The following is a 7,467-nucleotide window of genomic DNA, read 5'->3' as shown; positions in this document are numbered from 1 at the left end:
ATGCTGAGTGGAAGATTTCCCAAATATTCAGCCTGATCTTTTATTCCCCTTCTCTTCCCTCCCTCTCCCCTTTTATGAAGATTACCCACTCTGAGACCCCACAGCTAATTCTCCCCTGGCCTCCTCCCTGGCCCAAGTAGGACTAATTCAGCCAGCTAGCCCTGGGGATTATCTAATTCTTATTAGATGGATTTCCCCTAAATTGATTTCTGAACTTTGAATTTTATTGTTGTTCATGTTTTTATACTGTAGTTTATGCTGCTTTTACAATTAAGTGTTTTAATTAGCTACCCTGAGCCTGGTTTTTGAACCAAGAAGGGTGGGGTATAAATAAAAAAAAATATTATTATTATTATTAGGGTGCCATATCTTAGTTGTGGAGCATGCAGAAATCTCCAGTTAAAAAAGATTGGTGGAATCTGCCCCTTGCCTGAAGTCTTCGTGATCTGCTTGGGAGATTTATAGAAAATTCTGGACTTTTGTTTATTAGATTTATAATCATAAGATCTCAGGGTGGTTCACGGAATAAAATACAGGATAAAAACAAGTAAATGAGTAGAACAAAACAGCAAAACAGTAACCCCTCACCCTTCCCACAGACACATTTAAAATGCTGTATAATATTAATCAGTCCTGGCTGAAGAGGAACGTTTTCGCCTGGCTCCTAAAAATATATAATGAAGGCACCAGGTGAATCTCCCTGCGGAAAGCATTCCACAAAAAGGGAGCCACTACAGGAAAACGGCCTGTTCTTGTATTGCCACCCTCTGGAACCTCACATAGAGGAGACACACAAAGAAGGGCCTCAGAGGATGAACGCATAGTCTGGGACAATTTATATGGGGAGAGGCAGTCATTCAGGCTAGGTGGACCAAGTCAAACGATTGTCTGGTTCCGATGACATTGGATACCTTTTGAGTAAATCATGTGTGTCTTCAGTTAACAAATCCTTTCGGGAAAGTCTGCCAGAGCTGTGCAAGTTTCAGCCTGCAGGAGAAGAGAAGACAGAATATGCTTGCAGTCTTTTAGACAAGAGGATCCATTACCTAGAGGGGTGGTAGGTTGGACAGCTGAGGCAAATAGCCCAGTCCATTGCGAGACTTGGCAGTAAATGTTATACTGGATGTTGAACCACAAATCCCTTGCCAGGATATTTTTTTCCTGTAGCAGCCAGACGTGTCAGCCAAATGGGCCTGTAATTGAAGTCAACAGTCTTCAAAAGCATGTCATGGTGACCTGTATCACTCATGGGACACAGCCAGAGAAATGGGCTGCACCTCATTGCTTTCGGAATGAACTCAGGTTTATGCAACATGGGTTTCAGGAGTTGCAGTGAAAAGTTCAGACCAACTGCATTGGCACGGAAGCCAAATTGCTCTTGCTCTCGTGGCAGGTGCAGTGACCCATAAATGGATCTGTATCCTTTCCAAAATGCTCCTGTCAGAAGACACCACTGGCTATGACACACTTGGAAAAGCACCTGCCCCATCTTGTCACACATACTTTAGTAAGGCGGTTTTTCCAGGCAAGGCTGAAGGCAATCATTTCTTTCAATGTGGATTTATTGGCTGAACTTGAATGAGGGGTCTTACTGTATGCACCATGAGTGCAAAAGGGATATGTTGTTTCTGCTCTGGAAGTGCAAAATATCGAAGCACAGGCATATAATAAGTTGTCTACTCATCTCCTTGATATACTTTTTGACTGAAAAGGAAAACTGATGAAACCTGCGGCAAAGTTGTGGACACTCAAAGACACACTGCGGGGGAGGGGAGTGTCTTAATGTTTAATCCACTGAACTTTCTTGTAACTGGCGAGAATTGGTTTTTCAATGCCATCCTATTTGGGTTATGTTTTTGGATTACCGTACTTACATTACAGGTACTAGGCATGGGGAAAAGGAGAAGTTGTTCCCCTTCCCTATTTATAAAGTTAGCTTTTCCGAAGTTGTTTGCAAAGTTTCACATTGAGACATTTGCAGTTCAGTAGAAGAGCAGCTTGGGTGATCCAAAGATCAGGTTCATCCTTGCACACCACACTTGTCCATTCATTGTCTTTTTGCACACACTGCCCATTAATAAGTATATGTAGATACGCAATTTCCACTGGAGTTAAAATAAAACAAAAAACTTCCCATTCATTCCAGTGGGAGGTTTTTCCACATGCAAACTGCAGGTGCAGAGGGCCTGATCAGAATCAAAACTCTTAACACAGGTGGGCTTTAAACCTTTGCTTAAATTTTTAAGCATTTCCATTTTCACAGAAACACCCATGGTTCTTAATGTTATTAACAACAATAATGTTAAATAGCATGGCCCATTGGTATGAGGTGGTTTCCTATGTTCCTATGATTTGGGCAAGGCTTCATGGGCCTCATCCTTACTGAGGTAAGATGGTCAACCTGCCTTTGGGCTACACCACTGGACTGCAGGAAGGCTCTCACATTTTAAAAATACACTTTGAAAAGCTCTCACTTTTTTAAAATACAGGACTTTTTTCTGACTAAAACAGCTCCTAGGCATCCTTGAAACTGTATCGTGCCGTGTGAGGAACAAAAATATTGTAGCGAGCACCCTTGTTTCCATATAAATAATAGCCCACAAGGGCTTTATTTTGGGTAAACAGACTGCTTAGTAAAATACCAAATCCTTAAACAACCCATATATTTGGAGCACGACAGAAGTGAGAAGAGAAGTCTTGAATGTAAGAATATTTTTATTTGCAAACAAGCGCTTGTATTGTTGTGTGCACTTTAGGGGAAAGGGACTGTGGCTCTGTGGTAGAAGCATCGCTTCTGCACACTCTCCATGCTCATAAGCGCACTGGCCTGGGTCATGTGAGCCGGCAGGGAAAAGCTGGAGGACAGATAACTGTTTTCTAAGCACTAGAGAGCTGGAACAGATGGCCCTTCCCTCTGGGCATTGACAAGCATTCCTCTCAGAATACTCTTTCTATCTTGCTCCTACACAGCAGCTGAGGTGGAACAGAGCCAAATGCAAACAGACCAGTGCTTCACCAGTGGGGACTCTTTAAGTATACTTATCTGACTGTCAACACTATGCTCAGCCACCAGCAAGAGAGGTGAGGGCTCTCCTGTCCAATCAGAGCTTTTGCCGCCTGCCCTGCCTCTTTCCTGCATCCCAGCCTTCGGGTGCCAAGCAAATATGGCTGCCTCAAGCCAAAATATACCTGAGAGGAAGAATGATGGAGCACACATCGTCTCCACATTAGCACCCATGGGCCTTTATTCTTTTTTAAAAAAATCCATAGGATTCCTTTAAACTTTATCTCTTAGGAGAGTAAAGGGAAAGGGATGTATTTGCTAATTCATCTAATAATAATTATTATTTATTTACAGGCAACTCCCAATCTATTCAGGGGTTACGTTCCAAGGCACCGTGTGTTTAAGTGAAATTGTGTATAGCTGAAACACCACGGAAAAGGCCAAATCCACAGTGTGATCAACTCCCACCCAGAAATTAATGTCCCCACGTGTGGATCCAGAATTGGTCTCCACAGTCACTTACGGACTCATTGTTAAAACTGTGTTTATGGAAGACAATCTTACTTGGCTACGGGTGATCGCCGCCGAAGAAGAAGAAGAAGATTATTAATTAAGATTTGTATACTGCCCTTCATTCATAGATCTCAGGGTGGTTCACAACATAAAAATAAAACACGAGTAGCAACAGCACACAGTTCCAACAGGAGATAAAGCCTGCATGTAGTGGAAATGTGGGTTATCCAGAGAAAGTTAAGTCACAGATATGTTACACAGAAAGCAGTCAAATTCCTACGCATTTTATAAAGGTAAAGGTACCCCTGACCATTAGGTCCAGTCGCGGATGACTCTGGGGTTGCGCACACATCTCGCTCTATAGGCCGAGGGAGCTGGAGTTTGTCCACAGACAGCTTCCGGGTCATGTGGCCAGCATGGCGAACCAGAGCAGCACATGGAAACGCCGTTTACCTTCCCGACGGAGTGTTACCTATTTATCTACTTGCACTTTGTGCTTTCGAACTGCTAGGTTGGCAGGAGCAGGGACTGAGCAACGGGAGCTCACCCCGTCGTGGGGATTCAAACCACCAACCTTCTGATCGGCAAGCCCTAGGCTCTGTGGTTTAGATCACAGCACTACCCGCGTCCCATACGCATTTTATAACCACCTTTAATTCTTTTAATTTCATTGGGACCAAGGGAGAGTTAGCTTTTCATTCACATGGATATAGCTCCCTTCGATAGGAAACATACCTTCTCTTGTGCTAGGGATCTGTACTAAGCAATAGTGTAGAAGGGAGGGGAAAACCCATCCCTTGTTCATAATTCTCATGATACAGCACAGTAATCTTTCAACGCTCAGCAATATAAGAATAGATGCTTCCATCTAGCGGCTATAATGGGAACTGGGAGTTTTGAGTTTCAGCCTTCAGCAGCAGCAGGTGGTGATAACATCAGGCTTTCCGACTGGTGAGGGTCACAATCCCTGTGTATACACTGGGTGGTATTCAACTCAGTGTTACTCAGAGTAGACCGACCAATGAAATGAAAGGGCCTAACTTAGCCATGCACATAAATTTCTTCTTTTTTTTACAAAAAGTTTTTATATTTTTCAAATTTATACATTTCATTAATTTTACAATCATTTTAACATTTCAAAGCTTGACATCTTTCCCCCTCTTTCTGTAGTTCCTTAAATTTATTTTTTAATATCTTCTGCATATCCAAATTCATTTAATTATCTAATTTAAATACAAACTGTTATGCAGGTTATTACAATAATCCTGCCAATGTTTTTTTATCTGATTGTACTTTATCTGAAAATTTTCAATAAACCATTTTCATCATATTATAAAAGGTTTTGTTATTTTGATTTCTCATTCTTCCGGTGAGTTTCGCCATTTCTACATGTTCCATAAGTTTTCATATGCATTCTTCCTTTGCTGGGACTTCTGCTTCTTTCCATTTTGGGGCGAGTAGCATTCTTGCTGCTGTACGTAGTAGCATACCTAACTAAATTTCTATACAATTTAGGTAGTTCTGTCCCTATAATTCCCAAAAACATATGTTATAAGAAAAATACTGCTCCCTTTCCCTTATGGGGTATCTAAGAGCCCGTAAAGAAGGCTGATTGCCAAAGAATTGATGCTTTTGAATTATGGTGCTGGAGGAGACTCTTGAGAGTCCCATGGACTGCAAGAAGATCAAACCTCTCCATTCTTAAGGAAATCAGCCCTGAGTGCTCACTGGAAGGACAGATCCTGAAGCTGAGGCTCCAATACTTTGGCCACCTCATGAGAAGAGAAGACTCCCTGGAAAAGACCCTGATGTTGGGAAAGATGGAGGGCACAAGGAGAAGGGGACGACAGAGGACGAGATGGTTGGACAGTGTTCTCGAAGCTACCAGCATGAGATTGACCAAACTGAGGGAGGCAGTGGAAGACAGGAGTGCCTGGTGTGCTCTGGTCCATGGGGTCACGAAGAGTTGGACACGACTAAATGACTAAACAACAACAACAAGAGCCCGTATAGAGTCCTTGAGTAGTTTCTCTATTGGTAGGAGAAAAGAACAGAGGCCAACCAGAGAAAATTGAGACGCAAGGCAGCTAGTAAGCCTGATCTTTATTAACTGTTGCAACAGGGTGTTCACAACCACATGCAGGAGGCAGGAGGGACCCAGAACAATGATGCACAAACCCTAATATAGACTTTTGAAGTTGCCCACCCTTCAGCCAGAGACCACCCCCCAAAACATCACACGTACATCACAGAAAGAGGCGGGCTACAGTAGAAAGACATCACAAGGGGCCGTCTACAATACAAATCCTGTCTGGCAGGATACTGATAATGGTCACTTGATTGCTTCACCTGGGCAACCTGGCCATTCCTCTTGAGATGCTAAATAGCTCACCCTATTCATATACCCTTAAGACAGGTAAGCAAAAGACAATGGAGAGTCTTTCCCATTTCCTTCCTCCTTGCAGAGAAATATCTGAAGTCAATTTGGGAGAGCCAAAATGGTTTCAGGACTGCTCTCCTGTACTATTTCAGACACACGGTTCATTTACTCATGTATGTGTTTGCCTTGTAGATTTTTGAACATAGGATTTTTATATATGAGACCTTGGAATTCCTATAACACCTAATTTCTCTGTGTCTGCTCTGAGTAAAACTCAGCTGAATACCAACCACTATACCCTGGAAACTAATAGGTCGTTATGTGCCCAAAAGGTACTTAGGCCTTGTCCACACAATACCTCTGAAGCACATTTAAAGCACATTATTTCCTGCAAAGCATTCTGGGCGCTGTAGTGTACACCTCATGGCTTCCTGCAAATCTCCCGTCTCACCTCCCGCAACTCACCATGTTGTAGCTGAATCTGCTGCAGGTATTCCTCTCACAGACATGGTGGACCTTGATTACTGGTCCCCACTGGAACTCATAGTGTGAATGATGAAGGTAACTGATTGGGGCATTTTAGTGATTTTCACCTGGACACTGTTTCTGACCGCTGTCACATCAGTGATGAGAAAAACTTATAGCCTGAGCTTCTGTGTGTATATTTGGAAGCAAGTCTGGGATAGCTCAGCTGGTAGAGCATGAGAGTCATGGGTTTGAGCCCAACATCAGGCAAAAGATCTCTGCATTGCAGGGGGTTGGACTAGATGACCCTTGTGACCCTTCTGATTCTATGTCCCACTGTGATCAAGAGGCTTTATTCCCTAGAGCAACCTTCCCCTACCTGGTGCCTTCCAGATGTTTTGGATACAAGTCTCAATGTCCTGCCAATCTAAGGGCTTACCTTTATCACTTATCCTATTGCCCTGCTCTTTCCAGGCATAGGTAAAGGTAAAGGGACCCCTGACCATTATGTCCAGTCACAGACGACTCTGGGGTTGCGGCGCTCATCTCGCTTTATTGGCCGAGGGAGCCGGCGTACAGGTTCTGGGTCATGTGGCCAGCATGACTAAGACGCTTCTGGCGAACCAGAGCAGCACACACAAACGCCGTTTACCTTCCCGCCAGAGCAGTACCTATTTATCTACTTGCACTTTGACGGGCTTTCAAACTGCTAGGTTGGCAGGAGCAGGGACCAAGCAACAGGAGCTCACCCCGTCGCAGGGATTCGAACTGCCAACCTTCTGATCGGCAAGTCCTAGGCTCTGTGGTTTAACCCACAGCACCACCCGCGTCCCTTTCCAGGCATAGGCTCCTGCATAAAAGTTCTGTGTCTGTGTTTTTTTTTGCCTCCAAACTTTCCCACCCCCACCCCCCTATTTAGCGCTCAATTGTAGCAAGCACCAATTCGGGTTTTCTGCAGACTGCCATTTGCTCCGACTGAGCTTTAGAGAGTGGGTTTCTGCAGGGGGAAAGCTCTGGAGTGAAAAGGAAAAGGGGCTCTCGGATATGGAGCTTTAAAGTGTGGACTGTGCTTGAAAAGAGTGGAGGAAAGGAAGTGTGGATAAGC

General features: G+C 43.8%; 2 protein-coding genes across 3 annotated transcripts in view; one reads left to right on the top strand and one right to left on the bottom strand.

The window, feature by feature from the left end:
* Positions 1-7,467, bottom strand: part of LOC310685756 (putative E3 ubiquitin-protein ligase HERC6) — a 121,452-nt gene that overhangs the window by 80,933 nt on the left and 33,052 nt on the right. The window lies entirely within an intron of this gene.
* Positions 5,800-7,467, top strand: part of LOC310685800 (broad substrate specificity ATP-binding cassette transporter ABCG2-like) — a 31,452-nt gene continuing 29,784 nt past the window's right edge. For both annotated transcript variants that reach the window (XM_083458753.1, XM_083458750.1), the window contains exon 1: positions 5,800-5,933. The gene's annotated coding sequence lies outside the window, so the exon portion shown is untranslated. The remainder of the gene's footprint in view (positions 5,934-7,467) is intronic.

This window comes from Podarcis liolepis (genome assembly GCF_965112155.1).
Source record: "Podarcis liolepis genome assembly, chromosome: 9".
In the NCBI taxonomy this organism is placed as follows: domain Eukaryota; kingdom Metazoa; phylum Chordata; class Lepidosauria; order Squamata; family Lacertidae; genus Podarcis; species Podarcis liolepis.
The sequence above is the reverse complement of the archived record's forward strand: the minus strand, read 5'-3'. Positions and strand labels throughout refer to the sequence as shown.